This window comes from Bombus vancouverensis, chromosome 5, assembly GCF_051014615.1.
Source record: "Bombus vancouverensis nearcticus chromosome 5, iyBomVanc1_principal, whole genome shotgun sequence".
In the NCBI taxonomy this organism is placed as follows: Eukaryota; Metazoa; Arthropoda; class Insecta; order Hymenoptera; family Apidae; genus Bombus; species Bombus vancouverensis.
In genome coordinates, this window is record NC_134915.1 from 15,912,576 (window position 1) to 15,931,214 (window position 18,639).

Consider the following 18,639-nt stretch of genomic DNA (forward strand, 5'->3'; position numbering starts at 1 on the left):
TGCCAAGTTGATACGGACGTAAGATTTGCGGAGGTTGAGAAGGATGAGTGGGTTTTGGGTTTTTACAGACGGCGGAACGAGGACGATAACAGAATCGGTTGATCTTCTCGAAAGAAGAAGAAAGAAAAAGAAGACAAAATGCTGTACAATTCTCTGGATATGTCGAGCGTGTCGTGTTTGGTGAATTAAAATTAGATTGGCCAAGTGGCTCGCGAAAGTATTCACGAACGTTTATCGTAGAACGTTCTGGGTATCGTTGAAATTATCGAAACACCTGCAAACACGAGAATACGTAATTCGTTACAACGTGCGTGTTCGTTAATAAATATCCATCGACGAATACTTTGACGTAAAGTAACTGCCAAGTGGCTGTTGGTTCTTTTGAATTATCCGAAGAGATAAACGTGACTTACTGCTTTGCCTGGATGTAGTGTAGTAATGGTAGAACGCTATCGTAATACCAAGGGTGCACGTAAAGAAATATTATCTCACCTAATTACTATATATACCGTGTAAACCACAGAACGTTTAAAATCCTGATGAATTCAGAAACCTGTTGCTTGGAAATTCGAAACGACGAAATCTTCGAATACCTGGTATTTCGCAAACATCTTCAAACATCAGTAAACCACACCCACGAACAAACATGTACCGAGGAAACCGCTGAAGGAACGTATCCTTCGGCCGGCTTCTCAAATCACATCAGCATCCACACTTTCTAGAGACTGTTCCTGGTAGAAACCCTGCAGCCCATAGATTGCTCTTTCAACCGCAGACTGCCCCATAGATTCAGCTGTACACAAGGCCAGTCCAATTTAAATTTGTCCAGAAGCGAAAGGAAATCTCGGCGTTGTGTTTTAACGGGATCGAATGCAAAACAGCCACGTTCCAGGCTCAAACGCGTTGCACACCTCCTGGCTTCTGATAAATTTTCCGTTTCTCCTCTCGAGTTTCACCATCTCTTCCCCTCCGTTTTCCTCTGTTTCTCCGCGCACCCGCGCGTTTCTCCGTGTTTCTCTCCTTCTCTTCCGGTTTTTTTGTTCCTTCTTTCGGCTTTTTCTTCGCGAGTGTTAACGTAAAAGCGTAGAGCCGACGATAATACGACGGCGGGACATAAACCTGGTAAGAGATCGAGACATCGCCTCTCTGAAAATGTGTAACACGAGGCTCGGAGAAATGTTGGCTGTTCGGCGGTTTCCAGCCAAATCGTTCCATATCTGGTCGTCTGTTCTCTCTCGTAACGGGATCTCTCGCTACGGCTGCGTTCGCCTATTTTCCATGAATCTCGCGATACCGATCCCCAGGAACGCTGCGTGCGCAATGCATAATGCACGCGCAGTTAGATCACTCGGATCGATTGCGTTCGCGGGTAAATTAGGATTAGCAGAGGTAAACGCGTCGATGCATAAATCGTGATACAGGTTTTCGGTGCATGCAGCTTGGGCAGGAAAGTGTGGGAATCGAGAGTAGGTTCTTGTTGTCATTCTTTTTCCCCTTTTGAATCTGATACGTATGACTGGTACGGTGTATCGTACACACGCACTATTGTTGCATACCACTTAATACGTACAGACGAATAAATAAGTTTAGGATCGGCGGCATTGATTCGCACACCTGTAAACACGCGGCGTCTCTGTATCCTTTGAAATGGCACACTTACGTTCACCTATTTTCCATGAAATCCACGTTACCGATCCCCCTGATGCTGTACGTATACGCCGCAATGCATAATGCACCATGTCAGATGACTCTGATAGATCACTTGTAGATAATTCAGCTCGGTGCATGTACAATGTACCTTCGATGTTCTAACCGTGATTGTCGATGAAAATCACGAACCAGAGAACAGGAAAATTTCTTTGCACGTGAGTAGGTCGAAATCGTGGAATTGTATACGCAGAAAGAGAGACACGGAGACAAAGAGAGGGAGGTATATGCTATCAGAGAAGTAGAAATTGACGTCGAAGCTGGTTTTTTTTTCGCGTGCTGATAGCTTGGAAAAACTGAGATTGCAACGTTCGTGTAGATATAGTCTGTCAAGACAAATAGAAAATTTAGCATATACTCGTTGGCAACGATCGTGATCGGCGGTTCTTGCTACTTCCAAGAGCACGGCAATCGTTAGAATTCTACAATGTGCCGTTCTACGGTAATGGTAGTAGAATGTTGAAAGTATCTTATCCTGAACTTTTAAGTATAGAAATTTATGTGTCTCGCAGCGTACTAAAAAACGTCAACGAATACTTTTTGCTGTAGCTTTCTCGAGCTTTGGACGTATTTGAAGGTGTAAACAGAGCCTTTATTCGAACAGAGAATTTGGGAAATTAATCGAAGAAAGCTTAAGAAAGCGGTATTTTTGGAAAAAATTGAGAAAACGACAAATTTACGTTATAGATTCAGTGCCATCTTTTTTATTATCACCGACATCCGAAGAGAAGAATGGTATCTGTGTCGGACGCGTATATTTTTTGTTTATAAACGATTTACAATTTACGCGTGAAAATATTTATCCGTTTGAATCGATGGGAAGCTTCGTTAATAAACGAAATTACGTAATAATATCGTTTTATTTCGAAAACGACGTAAGTTCACTTCCTGTAATCCGTAGCCTGTCCAAACAGTCGACACACCGATAATGAAACACAAATGACAGCGAACGTAATCCTATCCTCTCTATCTCACGCGATATTGCACGTGCGGGCGTGAACAAGTTGCTTAAATGCGATTCAGTGATATGCTCGTAAATTATTATCACATTTACCAGTCTTATCAAATTAATAATAACTTCACGTTTATATATGATCGTTGCCAAAGTGGAAATCTAAGATGGAGGAAAATACGAGCATCTCGACGCTAATTGCAAAATAACTGTGTAACGCTTCCAAAGCGATAAACAATTTGCTTTATTTCGCTTTATCGCTGAGAAACTCAACTTATCGATAGTTAACGCTTAAACGCGGCACTTAAACTTTACAATAAGCTTCGACAAAATCTGCCCATACGTTTTCCAAGTCCGGATACGTCGGATTATTGTGCCGAAAGTGATTATTTGCAAACAGAACGACGTTGCTAACGAATTACTATAATGAAAATACACGTGCACAAGGTAATAAAATATAAGGATATGATGCAGTTATTGCCCTACATACCTCGTCTATATCACGAGCCTTTCAAAACACCTCCGCATAACGATCCGAAATGAAAAATATGTAGAATGTACCTAACATTAATCTTACGAGCCTATCGTTCTACCAAACAAGTAAATTAAATGTCGAAATGAGATAACAGTATTTTGACCGCCCTGTTCTTATTTCTGAACAAAAGTGGATTAAAGCATAAAACATGGATTCGAAATAATCGTACGATTCATTAATTTTGAAAGTGGCGCGAGTCTATTTGTGACTCACGAAGAAAGATATTGGTCTAATTAATTCTAAAAAAAAAAGCTGTTCGTACGATGAATCTACCGTCTGTTTAAATACACAGACAAACCGAGTAATCGATAAGCCGGTATCTCAAGGCAGAGAAGAATGAACTTGCAGCAACTTGGAAATAAACGGTCCGAACATACAAAATAATACGCGATTGTAACGAATAAATTTATAAAATATAAACGATAAACAACAATCTTCCTTGAGATTCGAATTCAGCGACCAAGCACATTCGAGGAAACCTCGTTCGAAAGAAAGAAACGAGGCCTTTCACGGCCCGCAGGAGATGAGCAGATAACAGCGAATGACCGATTTATTTAAATATAATCTGCATACGAGTAGGCAACGTGTCCGTTACGGTAGCATCCCTCGTGCTTATCGTAACAAGTCGGAGCGTCGTTTTTTTTCTTGTTTTTAGCGCATACAATGACGCCGAATTCGTAAGTGTAGCGTGGCGATCGCGAAGTGTTCCAGCGCGCGTACGTGCGTGCGCTGTAGAAATTGGGCCGAGCATCCGTTTCCTTCCAACGATTCTGTCTCGCGAAACGCTTTTATCTCGCTACTCTATTACGATGGTATAAACATATCTTCCCATTACGATCTTTGCGATCGGCCGATGCGCGAATATCGGACGAAAAATTGGCGACATCGTCCGTCCGAGATATCAACCGTTCGGTTTTCGTGTTTCGAGTAATAGCCGAGCAAGTAATAACAGCGAAAATCGTTGTTTCACAGTAATGGAGTTGCAAAGGATCGGAACGATCGGACGGCTAATACAGCGTCGTGAATGTTAGGCTTTACGTAGCTGCAGAGGTTAAGAAATCAGAGGCCAGGACTTGGTTTTTTCGCGCGTAGGCCGCTTGCCAATTTTCGATTACGTAAGCGCAAATTGCCGTGGATTAGGAGAATATTTTTCTGTTTTTAGAAATTTCTCTCGTCGTGCAAACGCATATTGAGATTGATGACCAGAAAACTGGCAAACAGCTATATTAAGCTAGCAACCAGTTCAGTGATTTTCAGATTACGCGGAAGCGGCGTCGATTTTACGATTAAGGTTACGTATACGTGCCAATAATTCGACATTTGTTCAGCCGTTTCCTTAAAACTACGCGAAACGAGGATGCTACGTTTCAGCCTGGTTAAACGATAAACCATATTATTAGCTGTTAATAACGAGCCAGTTCGTCGCCTTTTTCTTCATCCGCGGGTCGTACAGCAGATTTTTCTTGCGACTGTCGTCCCCGATCGATGGGCCGTTTTACGAGCACCTTGAATCAGCCGAATTGTCCCATTTAAATTCAATTACCTCGATCCTGCTGCGAAGACTACCGTCGCTCCACCAATTATCCGTTTTCGTTCGTCTTCTGTCGGCATCGACGTTCCGTCTGTTATTTATAGGACGAAGAAGAAAAAACGCTGGGTGCGATTCTCCGATCGATAAAGATGTAATATGAATAACCTTCTCCCTTTTAAATTCACCATGGCGCTACGTTTTATTGAAACGTTTATCGTACCTACTCGGTGAGTATACAAATCCGGAACGTCCGTAACACAAAATGATTATTCGCAGAAATATCCTTGGGAAATATCGGAGGAAATTTCTAGCTTTCGTATACGGAAAAAAAAAGATTTCTATTTTTCGTACGTTAAAGTAAAATGGGTTCCTTGCCTTTGTCTGGCATTTTCTTCGTCGTCAATTACGATTGCTCGTTAAATAACGAACTATCAGACAGAGAGAGAAAGAACGTAACGCTCGGACCCAACGTAATTCTGAATACGCATGCGGCTTAATTTTACACCTTCGACCTTTTGCAACCATCTACGAGCGATTACCTCTGTCCAACGAAATATTTTCGACGTTGAATTAAAATCAGACACCCTGTATAGCCATTTATTAAATCAAACGACGTGGTAACTCATCTACCCCACTTACTTAAGAAGTTTTAACGCAAAAAGCAAGAAACACTTAAGCAGCCGAATAAGGAAAAAAAAGAGCGTTCCAACGGGGCCGCAATTAAATTGTTTTTTCCGAAGGCCAGGTCAGAAGATCCAAGCGATCCGACTTCTCGTGTAAGTAAGAGCGAGACTCGGCCGCTTCTCTCTTAACTGAAAAACGAGACGAGGCGAGTAATTCCGCTCGCGAGAGCTGGATTGATATTTTGTCTGGACACGAGTTTAAAGCCGCTTCACCCTCCGGGCCGCGTGTCCAATTGTTAAGTGGCAAGTAGGTTAAGGGGTCTGCGACTTAATTGCCGCCAGTTTTATCATTTTTTTAATTGAGGGGGCCGGAGTTCCTTTAATTACACACGTGCAGCGACAGAGAAAGCTATTCCACGAGCGCGCCGTGCTCCTGACAGCGTTACGTCTTTCTCCCGACGCGCTCGTCCGCCGCTTTTTTTCCTATTTTCTCTTGGGTCTCGTGCACTGCCAGAGCAGCGAACTTAGAGACATCGGATGGATCCTAGAAACGCGCAAACGTTTCTTTTTTCTTTTTCTTTCGATCGTTTCGAGTTCCGGGAATCCATAAAACGTACACAACGATATATAGAAAATTGCGAGAATATATGACAAGAAAAAAGGCAAAGTAGCGTACCTATCGCGATATCAAGCGAACGAAACGAATTTCTATTTCGACCGCGTCTCTGTAGCTACGTTCGTAAAGATACAACGGGAGTTTCGTCTTAAAATGCTGTGTACTCGAGGGAGTTAAGCGAGACAGAGCTTGGCGGCGGAAGATGGTTGCACGACGAGAACGCGATGGCGGAAACGTCCTTTAAAAAGACGATACCTATCGTCGCGGAAGAGAAAAAGCCGCTTCTTAAACACAATGACAGTCGACGAACAATCAACCGCTACAGGAAAATAGAACTCTCGGCGGGGAGAGCTCGCTGACGTTACGAAGAAGAAGGAAGAAGAGAAGAAAAAGGCGAGTCGAGGTCGAAAGAGTCGTCTGCAATTAGTAATTACTCCGGGCTCGGCGACTGAAATTATGTCCGTGAGGTGAAGGAATCGAGATACGGTCGTACTACGGTAACTCGAACTGCTCCAGGGAAACGCTAAAATCTTCAAATAGCCGAGAAGAAGAAATTGTCAAACTCGATTCCCTGAAACACGAGACTTCGCACGAAACGAAACTATCCTACATTATGGATTTATTTTCACGCGTAGAACAATCTGCAAAAAGAAAAAAGAAAGAAAGAAATTTTACGTTTCAATTTTGCGATTCTCGATTTTCTCGTTATTCCATCGATTTCCTTGACCCTGTTCGCGTCATAAGTTACGGACCACCCCGTGTTAAACGTCTTGGACAGGGAAACATCAACTTCTTTCTACGTGTCACGGTTTTGATCCATGTCGGCCAAGGCGACCGTGATCGATCCAAATTTTGTTTGCCCCGTTTACCGGGCCAATAGCCTTCTTTTGCTCCTTTTCACGACGTGCCGAACAGGCACATCCGGTTCCACCGTACGAAAATATACGCGTTCGATCGGTTTTTGCCAGATCTCGCAAGAAGTAAGTAGGTAGATTCTGATCGGAGTTTCAGATTGAAATGCCGTCACACATGTTAGTAATGGGGGATTAATTGGCTCGGTTGTTTAATCGTTGAAATAACTGGTCTTTTTTTTTTGCGAACGATTTGAAAGGAAATCGGGTTCGAAGAGTTTAAGTCAAATTGATATTTACCGATGCTTTTTATTCGACGGTCTGTGTTAAATATTTATTATGGAGTAAATTCATACGCTATATGGGACGATGGATTTTTAGTTGGTCGTACTTAATTATAATTAAGAAGGTTTTTGATGTTAACGAAATGTCGGGTTTTATGTTTCCGCAGAGGTCAGTAGGATGAAGTTGTTAGCGTTACTACGCTTAATATATGTGTGTGTGTGTATTTTTTTAATCATATACGACATGTACATCTGTATCTTAATTGTACACACACATTTATACACACAGTACACATATGACATACATATTTGATATATAAATACGTATTATGATTCGTTGTTGCAAGACAGTCGAAGAAATCTCGAGTACGGATCTTTCACTCGTAAAACGATCGCTTTGGTCAATTAAACTATTCAGCCTGTCGTTTAATTTTTTCCTCTCGTGTGTCACAGTCAGAATAGCTATCGATAAAACGTTTTACGCGATCGTAACAGTGGTCAGCCGCTATTACGAGCTCGGATGTGCGTTTTATTCGCGGCAATAAAATAAAACGTTTCGCACGCAAGTATATAGAATACAGGATTTCGAAAGGTGTACGAGGAAAACGTAACACAATTGTTTTATGAATTGTTTTTGCGTTTGAATAATGGGAAGCAGTGGCCGTGCTATTACGCTATATAGTAGGCTATTTATATATCCTACAACTATCCATTACTTGTAGATATTTCTTCAGTCAGAGAATAATAATTAAGTTAGTTGCACCACGGATGAAAGATTTTGGCCATTCAGGGTCACGTTGTGTTTAAGTGCAAATCATGCCAGCCGTGACTCTCGCTTTTTATTTGTCATTGCAACATGACCTTCGTCTTTCTTCCTTTCACTGTTCTTTCTATTTGTCATTCTCTCTTTTTTTTTTTTTGTTACCACTTTGTTCTATGCAACGTGTTCTATCGCTGTTTCTTTATTCATTTTCATCTCGTTTACATACGAGAACACGGCAAAGCGACAAAACCATAAAAGCAAGAATGCGGATTGTAATGATTTCGAATTAAATTATTCAAATACGATTTCCTCGACGCGCAAGTTTCGCTTTGTTCGCGATTACAATCTTCTTGCTGAAGTATACTTATTTCTTGTCGATTATTTCCGACAGCCGTTACCATAAGTAACGAAAAATCGCAAAAAAGAAAAAATAGTGGACGATTCTTTTAACGGGGAGGATGTTACGTTTAAAGAACGATGCTGTGTCTAAAAGATCGCTATAAGATACACAACTGCAACTCGAATTCTTCGTCGAGCTTACGAATTACGAGTTCTCCTCGCTATGAGCGAAAGCGATATCAAACGCGCGACAAAAATGTGCGTGTAAAAATGTGAAACGAAATGAAAAAATAAAAATAGCAAGGAAATCAGGCGACTGTGATAAACCTTGCTTGAAAATCAACTAACGCCGTTAACTCTTCAACAATACGAATTATTAGACTACACGCGGCCGCGGTTGCATCAGCAAGAAACGCATCCTCGCAATCATCTGTACGGATTGGAAGGAATCGCGGAAAAGAGAAATCTCATACAATGTATCGTGCATCCGTTGTTTATCAACAATCGACTGCTATTCCCGGGGAAGGTTTACACGTAATTAACAGGCTGGCCTTTGCAGGCATCGTTGCGTCACTGACACTGACTGCCAGCAGCTAGACACCGTTGACATTGACACACCGTCGCGATTTCAAAGTCAGATCCGTCAGGATCGTTCGGAATATGCCGTGAGAGTTCCTTTTTCTTTTCTTTTTTTCTTTTTTTTTCGTGCAATCGCAATACCTTGAACGCCAGCTACGAGAGAATAATGGCCACAGAGAGGGAGAGACGGCGAACGATTCCGAAAGGCGTCTCGCGATGAGAGAAAACCGAGGGAGAGAGAGAAAAAAATTGCAACGTTTTTGTTTACCGCGAGAATTATCGTGGAAGGAAGTGTGTCAAAACGGAGGACGCTCGGACAAAGGTTGTTTTGAACGTCGGAATAAATGCAAAGATGACGATATATGCGTAGATATACGATGGCTTTTTTTTTGAGGTTTGAGGTTTCGAGGTTCGAGAAGGAAGAAAGAAGAAGGGAATAGCTTGGCATTGTTATTCAAATCTCTGGTTCTTAAGTACCTGCAATTGAAATTTTGTTCGTCCATAAAGAAAGAAAACTTGATTGATTACGTAATTTTTTTCCTACGATCGACATCTATCCCGAATCTGGTAAAAACAGGTTATTTTTAATATCAGCAGTGATTCATGGGAAACTTTATACATATAATTAAATTGCGAGAATGTAGACAATTTATAGGAATATTTATCGTACGTGTCGCACAAGCTTCGAAATTTTTGTTAACGTTGGCACGAGACTCGTTGTTATTTCTGTATTTAGAGGTAGGATCACTATCTAGCTATTATTTTATTCTTTGGATAAATCTATCACACCGTTCTGAGCCGAAGAACCTTTGTTGCACTTTCTTACATGGACTAGGGATAAAAACAAAAGAATATCTTAAACCTATCGATTAGATCTATCGATTATATCTAGAACTATCTTCTAGTTACTATTTATCGTAACTAGCGCATCTGCATACAGATGGCGAGCGTGAACTCACGTTGTCATTTTTGACAAGACTCTACCTGTATATGATCGAATAACTTCGCTTTTGTCACGTAGGAGACAAGAAATCACGAAATTGACAGATCACCGGCGATCTCCTCGCGTCGCAGTTTAAACCTTTCGCAAATAAGCTAAAGAATCGAACTTTACACATGGTAGTCAAATTTATTGTACGAATCCGACAGAGTGACGGTTCAGAGTGTTATAACAAGAAAGGTGTTGAGTGCTGATTTCCAAAGATTCTTATACCGAGGTTATGGTCCCTGTGCGGAGTGGTTATCGTCGGGTTTATATCATACTCGCCTATTCCGTTACTATCTGCTTAGTGTTTCGATGGCTGTGGCATGCAGGATGTTTTGTCTACCCTGTTACTGCTTCTGAGCGTGTGACGCTTTCGTACGGTCGAAGACGATTTATTTCCACTGTGTCGAACACCGTGTTGTTCTTTTTTTTTCTTTTCTTTTTGTCGCGGAAAATCGCGTGATGCGAATGAAGCGATAATTGTGTTTCGATGGCTGCGGCATGCAGGATGTTTTGTCTACCCTGTTACTGGTTCTGAGCGTGTGACGCTTCCGTACGGTGGCAGACGATTTATTTCCACTGTGTCAAACACCGTGTTGCCGTTTTTTCTTGTCGCGGAAAATGGCGCGGTGCGAATGAAGCGATAAAATCCTTAAACGTCGGCCAAGATGAGAAAGAAACAGAGAGGCGACAAACAGAGATGAGGTGAAAAAGTGGCGAGACAAGACCGACGATATAGACGAACGATCTATAAGGTAACGTAATTCACGCGATCTCGATGATCGCTTGAGATAAAGGAAACCGAAATGATACGGTGCCGCGTAGCTTTTGTCCCTCGAGCGAGTAGAAAGTTGAAGTTGCTGTTTAATCGACTTCGAGGAACATCATCCGGGTATCGCTCTACAAAAGGACCTTCAGGAAGGATCAAGAGATTCTTGGGAATCCGTGGAATTCCGCGTGGATAGTACGGCAGTCCGTGTGTTAGCGGAAATCGATTCGGTTGGTAAAAACACGCGACTACGTTCGATTAATCCTTAAATGGCGGCGTGTGTATTATTTACGATCGGTAGAAAGTACTTACACGACTCGACGATGATTTTTCATGAGAGGAGTTACGCGATACTCGAGTTTCTTTCTCGAGACACGTACTCCTGCGATCGCACGCTTGATAAAATAATTCCAAGCTTTTAGTATTTCAAAGTAAGAAGAAGTTCGTAGGAAACGATCAACGTAAAAGGACAGCCACGCTGAAACGATGTTTTTGTAATCGCAAAGTGGTAATTCGCGATTAGAACGGCAAAAAGTATAATACGATCGGAAACAGGTTAAAAACACGTGACACGAAATTTCCACAAAACCACCGCTTCGAATGCTGGGCGATGACGATGACGATGACCTTGATGAACAATTCGACCATGACCGTTCAAACTTCTTACCATGGACTACCGAATCGATCATCGACGATATAGAAAAACCGCGGAACAAACATTTCTCGAGAACAAAAGGAACTAAAAATCTAGCGGAAAAATACAAGCAGCAGAGCAGCCAACGACGATATTTGAGAAATCACGACGAATCGAGTTAAAGTCGCAGACGCGCAAACGCGTTATTACGGCGAATAAAAATCCGCGAAACTTGGCCAGCGCAACGCGAACAGAGGCACGAACGAAGTAAACTCGAATCGATTCGGCTCGTTCTCTCGTCACGATCTTCGCAATCGAGATATCGTTATGATCGATTTTTACGTTTCTCTAACATAAAGAGGAAACAAACTTTCGACACATTTGCGGTATCGATTTATCGACATCGACAAACTTATCCAAACGACAGAACAATTTTTCAACGGATTATTCCAGGTCTGTAAAATGTCTATGAGAAATGAAAGATCCTCCGACAATGTTAAGGTTAACCCTTCGTGTTTTCCACGCTCGAAACTCGCAAAAATGCACAGGAAGCATCCGTTTCATGCATAAAAGCGCAAAACCGAGAAACGAAAGCCATTAACACGAACTTGTTAATATTTCTCGGAAAAAGTCAGCGGATTGTTGAAAGAAACCGGAAACAGAATGGAAAACGATGCGATCCGCCTGCAGCGAGACTGAATGCTCGGCCGTATACGCAAGCTTCTGAAAGCAGACGAGTTGCGAGGAGAATAAGCGCGACGGTACAAGCGTGTACAGCACGCTGAGAGGATGAGAAAGGCGTTCCGTGTATGTTTCATCAGCGACTTCGATTTCACCTTGTTCCGAAGTCCTTTGACCTGCGCTGCAGGCAACGCGTTTGGAACGTGCGACATAACGCTACCTTGTAGCGATAAATTAGAGCTGGTGAGCTCGTGCCGCGTTTACGGACTGTTTGACGTTTTTGCGGACACGCTTCCTCGTATGGTATTCAACCTGTTCCGTGTCGAGAGAAAAGTAAACGTTTTGGCATTTTACGCTGCAGCGTGCTCTCAAGTGCAAACATTTACATCGTGAGACATTTAACGCGTTATGCGCGTCACTGGCATTACACCTGCCGTCTGTCCAAGTTGCAGATGATCGGTACGTCATAAGGAACTAATAAAGCGATTATTTGCATTATATAATTCTCTAATCGGGTATTATTGCTTTTTTTATAGAAAAGAAAAGGAAAGAAGATACAAACAGACAGTAGAAAACGTGAGACGATATCGATGCAGTAGCAGAATGTTCTGTTCAAGATGTTCCAAACAAATGTGCCGTTTCTTTCAACTTTACATAATATGCATATTATACGGTCATCTGTTCGCCAACTTGTACTTTTCTTCCTCTCACCTTTAGTATTCGCCGAGTATCGTCGTCCTTCAAACTCAAACATTCACTCTCGTAAAGCAACTTTCCACGATCACGCTCGACTCGTGTATTAATTTCTGTGCAAACTCGACGAGAGAAGACGCAATCCCCTCCGTCGTGAACCTACTGCGATTACTCTTAACCGCGACACGTGACACGCGATCGGAACGACATCGCCAAACGAGTTAGAATCATCGGCCAGATTCACCGAGCTTCGACGTTACATCCAGATCAGATGATATCGCGCGCTGCGAGAACGACCAACAGGAACAAGTAATCGTCTTTCACTTTTATTACTCGTTAGAGTTTAATAAGAAAGTCTAACCTGTTTCTCACGAATTGCGATAAAACACAATACAGGGTGACTCAGGCTTAGAACCGAGAGCCGTCCGAAGCAAACGAGTCTAATAAAAGAATCCGAAGCGGACGAAAATGTAACGGTAAGTAGCCTTAGCCATCGGCAAGAAAGCAACAAGAACCGTGCAACAAAGTTCGAGGTAGTCGTGGTCTCTCGTGGAAACAGGGGAAAGAGAAGCGTAGCAACGGAGAAAGGACAAAAAATCGGTTCCTTGGGGCTGCTTGCAATTAGAAGACCCAACGAGAGAGCCGGCGGCGACAGACAACCGACGCGTGTAAAAGGATTTTTGCGAGCGAGCCGCGTTTCTAAACGACCGTTAGAAAGATCATGGAAAGAATGCGCGGCTCGCGGAACGCTCTATATCCTTTAAAGCGTTTTGTCGCGATCGGCGCGTTTGTCACGGCTATGCTTTGCCGAGCGAGAGAAATTATCTGCTCTCTAGCGATGCAACAATTATCAGGTCATGCCGGCCACGCTGTTTTTCAAATCGATGCCTCCGTTTAAACAGGGTGTTGAACTAGTCTTTTTTTATCCGTCTACAGTTACGTTATATTCGCTCGTTTGTGTAAAAAAAAAAAACGGATGGTTTAATTATCGCGTTTGCTTATGCTACGAAGAAAGCAATTGTTCATCGCTGAGAATAATTAAACGTAATTTCTTTCTAACGATAAACGTTTGATCGCGGTGTAGATCGCGAAGAAAAATATTTCTTATCTTCGCGTTGCACTGATATTCGGACGCTTCTTTGCGTTCCGCGATCTAGCAATTTGCTAGGAACAGGTGGAACTGCGAGATGAATTTATTTCGTATAATTATTTTGTATAATTAGCGGCAGGAGAAATTAACACGAACATTTTTGTACGATACACGGTGATCGTGAGCGAAAGAGAAGCGTTTAAAGCGCAATAGCGAGGTTTCGTAGCGCGATATTCAGAATACCATGAAGCCAGCTGTTCATCACCTGGCTCGTTGCAAGGATATTAAGCGTATCTCTTAATTTGCGAAGAAACACGAGGCACCTTGAAAGTCTTCTTCAAGAACGCATTATTCGTCGGCGTTATAACTCACGGCGGAACGCGTTGAAAGGAAAGTTTTAACGACTGCATCAGCTGCATGTGGAAACACCGAGGAAAGAGCCTCGTGTACTTCTGATGGCTAGATACTATGATACTCCACGTCGTTGGGAAGAACTGCCAAGTGTCGTATCGAACTCCATACCTTGTTTCATTTTTTATATCTGCGGTGACTCTCCTACGTTTGCTATCGGAGAAATTCACTGGATTTACTTCAAAGACAATTTTCATAAACGCTTTCATTCGCTTCTGTGACTCGACGTTTCCGATTAATTGACTCAATTTTTAACTGACAATCGGTGGTTTACCGTATACCAAACTTTCCAAACGTCTTCACAGATAACAGTTCTATATATCTGAACTAGAGATTTTTATATCAAGTTGTGCGAAAAGTGTCTTTCTTTTACAGACGCGTCTTTCACAGCGACGCATGTTTATACAAACATGAAACCTGATCTGTCGAACGTTGTGATCTTTATTTTGATAGAACATCTTTATTTTGATGGATATACGTAATTCGACAAAATAATGTCAAACGAAAAATATTGTGCATCCATTATTTCCTTATAAAACGAAGGAAACTTTTCATGAGATTTAGAGATGCAAAAATGGACAGGATGCGCGCTATATACGAGATCCTAAAAAATATTCAAAGCGAACCACTCGTTATAGTCTTTAACAGGCGAAACGAATCTCTGCCTGTTCCATTCCTATTTCTTTTGCCGCGTCCATAAAAATGCAAATTTGCGGTCTAATCGCGAACATACGAATCTGCATAAACACGCTCGGTCTGATAACCAGTACGTGAACTACAAGCCAGCAAATAAACTCTCATCATGATGATCCATATACGACTTAGAAACAAATCGACGGTTTCCATGGTTCGTTAAAAACACTTTGACTGCCACGCCGAAATCACGCGTCTCGCTGAGGACGCCACGGGAGTATTTTTATTATTCAAAGCATACAATAGCAAAATAATAATAAATTGACGACGTAAGACGACATTCTTCCCCAATGCACCGTTTATCTTATTCGTGGCCACGGGTGGACCACCGTGGCGCCTTGGTAACAGTCGATAGCGATATATTGTAACGAGGCTTCGTTTATTTCGACAAACCATTCGCCTTCCTTATTTCTTTGTAAGCAAAACGTGCGGAATATATCGTTGAAACGTGTAGAAGATATTAGTAAACGGTATTTGCTCGTTCTATGTATAATAGCAAGGTATGTTCACACTTGTAACTTCAATTATACGATTATAAAGCAGCGTTTACGATTATTTTCTAAGCTGTGTTTATAATAATATTCGTGGATTACCCTTCAAAGATATGGACGCAAACACAGTGCACCGTTAGATGCAAGATTTGTTCTAATAAGAATTCCCCAACTGTCAATTTTCATTGAATTTTTACAATTGTAAGAAGTTCAAGCGCTCCGGTCACCAATGACCATCATTGCGTCACAGGAGAAACCGTGGCCGATCATTAAGACCAACGTGGCAGTCAAAGTGTTGAAAAGTCGAACGTACATGGTTTTTTCTAGCATCCGATGAACACCATCTTCGAAATACTGCAGGAAGTACTCGATAAACCGTAAGAGACGTAAGCGATGGTCATCGAACCCGAGTATCGCGTTCTCCAGCGGCGAATCCTCGATCGAATCGCGCGTATCTGCGAGCAGCGTAATAATTGAAAGATTCAATTCAATCAATAATGCTATTCATCGCGCGGTTATAATGGATTGGAAAGGTACGAAGGTTAAGAAAGTGGGTTCCGCATGAACTATCAGCAATAAACCATATTCAGCGAACGTACCTTCTGTGCTTCTTTCGCGGCACTGGATAAAATCAACTGGCTGTTTCGCTGATCGTATCGTTGCCAGAAGGTGAGAAATAGATCTTGTGTAATAATACTTCAAGGCGAGAGATAATAGGACGGTCGTGGAACACAATTAGTGTGTCTAATCTTAGGCCTTATGCGAGAATCGTTTGAAAAAAAAAAAAAAAAAATAGAAAAAAAGAAAAAATCGAGACACGATCGACTTCGAGGGAAACAATGATCGGATCGGGCTTCGACGATCGAGATGCAAGATCGAGATGAATGTTCGGGTATTTTGTAAAAGGTTCGCTCGGCTATGCTCGTTCTCGCGTCGGAATTGCGTCTCGTTGTAATAAGATTAATGTCGCGTGGTTTACAGGAATAATCCAAGGTATCGGGATTATCGAAGGTATTAGAGGATAAAAAGGATCGCGGATTATTCCAATTGAAGAGATATGAGTCATATTCGGCGATTCCTTTAGAGCCGAGGAATGTTGCTAGCTCGATATCGTGGGACGAAGTAGGTTTTTCTTTCATATTATTCTAGTCGAAGATTATAGAGGAAAAATATCGGTCATATTTTTGCTTCTTTATAGAGGAAAGAGTCGTAGATTTAATATGTAGATTAATATTACTCAAATTGTTTTTTCTTTTTTATTTAGTTTCGGGGTTGAATATATACCCTTGCTGTCCTCTTGAGTATTTTATGAATATCAAAATAATCTTCCTTTCTTTTAAATTTCCAACCATTCATCGGCTATTTTTGAAAGACTGTAACCGGCAGAATAATAAATAGGATACGAGAGATCGTTGCTTTCTCATACGAAAATTAGGATGGTGAACGGTTTTAAACACTATAAACGTCGTTTCCCATGTTCCTAACGGTTGTGTTGCGAATTCCCGACTAAAGAACAACCGGTCGGGTCAAACCGATCGGTCGATATCGCGTACCTCGAATGAATTAGCGCTCAAGGTGGAGGAGGTTTAATAGATCGAGTGTTGGAATAATCCAGCACTGTATTTGCACATGTTGTATAAAAGTAAAGTGTGACGTTACGAACACGGTGGTAGTAAGATGTTGTTGAGAGTGAAGTATTTCACCCGCACGGTACGATGTCCGATGATGAACCGTCTTAGTATGTTGCTGATTCTCTTCCCCAGCCGTTGGGTCTCGTCCGTCCGTCCTGCCTTCCCAACCGGGGTTTTCCCTGACCTTTGAGTCTGTAGACGATTGGTTAAGGATCGATGATATAGAATACCAAGAGCGAGAGATTGCTGTTGCAACGCGTCAAATATATTTGGAATAAATTAAATAAATATAAGTACAAATACTGTCGAAAGACGCTCGTTCAATGTGTTCGCAACGATAGCGTATGATCGCTCGTAGATAACTCGATAACTACAGGGTGGTTTGTAACTGGTGGTGCAAGCGGAAAGGGGGTGATTCTACGCGAAAAGAGAAGTCGAAAATGTAGAATAAAAATTTTTTATTTTTTTTTAATTTTTTTTAAAATCTACGGTGAAATTTAAAAATTTAAAAATTTAAAAATTTAAAAATTTTAAAAATTTAAAAATTTTAAAAATTTAAAAATTTTAAAAATTTAAAAATTTTAAAAATTTAAAAATTTTAAAAATTTAAAAAATAACGTCAATCGAGACAACGATCTACAGTGAGATCCGTTAAAACGAGACGCGATAAAGTGCACGCGTACCGAGCGAAAATTCAAAGTCGATTTTCTCGAAAACAAAGCCTCGAACGAAAAATTGTTATTCTATATTTTCGACTTCTTTTTTCGCGTAGAATCGCCCCCCTTTCCGTTTGAACCACCAGTTACCAACCACCCTGTATAACCCGGATAATAACTCGGACAATCTCGTAGATATTGATCGCTAATTCGTAGATACTCGGTATATACTGTAGATACTCGCGTCCGTTTATTTATACTGGTCTTTTGGCCGTTTATTTATACTGGGTTTTGGCCCGGAGTTTATTTATCATTACGTTTCATGCGTCAAGGCTGTGTCAATGTCCCGAGGCAAAACAACAGCGCGATTTGAATTGTCCTCTAACTCACGTGCCGCTACAAGTCCTTAGATTTACAGCTCGGGGAGGACAGTTAATTCGGAATTTCCCAAAGAAGGGAATGGGTCTGTCCATGCCATGAACGGACGGCCACTCAAAATTCCGAACAGGTTGTCTCTATTTTGGAATATAATATCTATTTAATGATCTTATCAAGTATACATTCGTTTGGTAAAGTTACGCTATTTTCCGTACTGTCCATCACGACCGGTCATGATACTTTTCCCTTTTATTTATGTTACTTTCATACCATCTACTTAAACGACAAAATATCGAGCATTAAGGAACCCAAAGATCTCGGATAAGGTAATGATTTCGTAAATAAGTACGCTTTTAATAACTTCAGGTGTCAATTATATAGTGGTCTTGATTAAACTGGCTCGACTTGTTCCCAAATAAGCTTGTTAATCTCTTTTTATAATATTACGCGCGTGAATAAACTAGCTTATCGAAACGACTTGTTTTCGTGGATCCTCAAGTACAGTTCCAATTTATCGTCGATCGAAAGATCGATTTTCCAGTTTTTGTAACGGCAGAATATTCGCAATTATGCGAACAACGTTTCCAGAGAGGATAAACCTATTGGAAGGAGACTATCGATTTCCATAGCCGATAGAGAAGATACATTGGAAATTTGTTTCAATATCAATGAACAAGTTCGTTTGTACAAAAAGTGGCCTAGCGGAATATCACGAGAGATTTCCTTGACTTATACTATAGGTCAGCC

General features: G+C 41.4%; 1 protein-coding gene across 6 annotated transcripts in view; it reads left to right on the forward strand.

Moving 5' to 3' along the window:
• LOC117158660 (uncharacterized) overlaps positions 1–18,639 on the forward strand; it is a 267,429-nt gene that overhangs the window by 222,439 nt on the left and 26,351 nt on the right. Inside the window, exon 1 of one of the 6 annotated variants that reach the window (XM_076618350.1) lies at positions 12,944–13,018. The exons of the other annotated variants lie outside the window; for them this stretch is intronic. The gene's annotated coding sequence lies outside the window, so the exon portion shown is untranslated. Of the gene's footprint in view, positions 1–12,943; positions 13,019–18,639 lie in introns of those variants that run through there. 6 annotated transcript variants of the gene reach the window in all.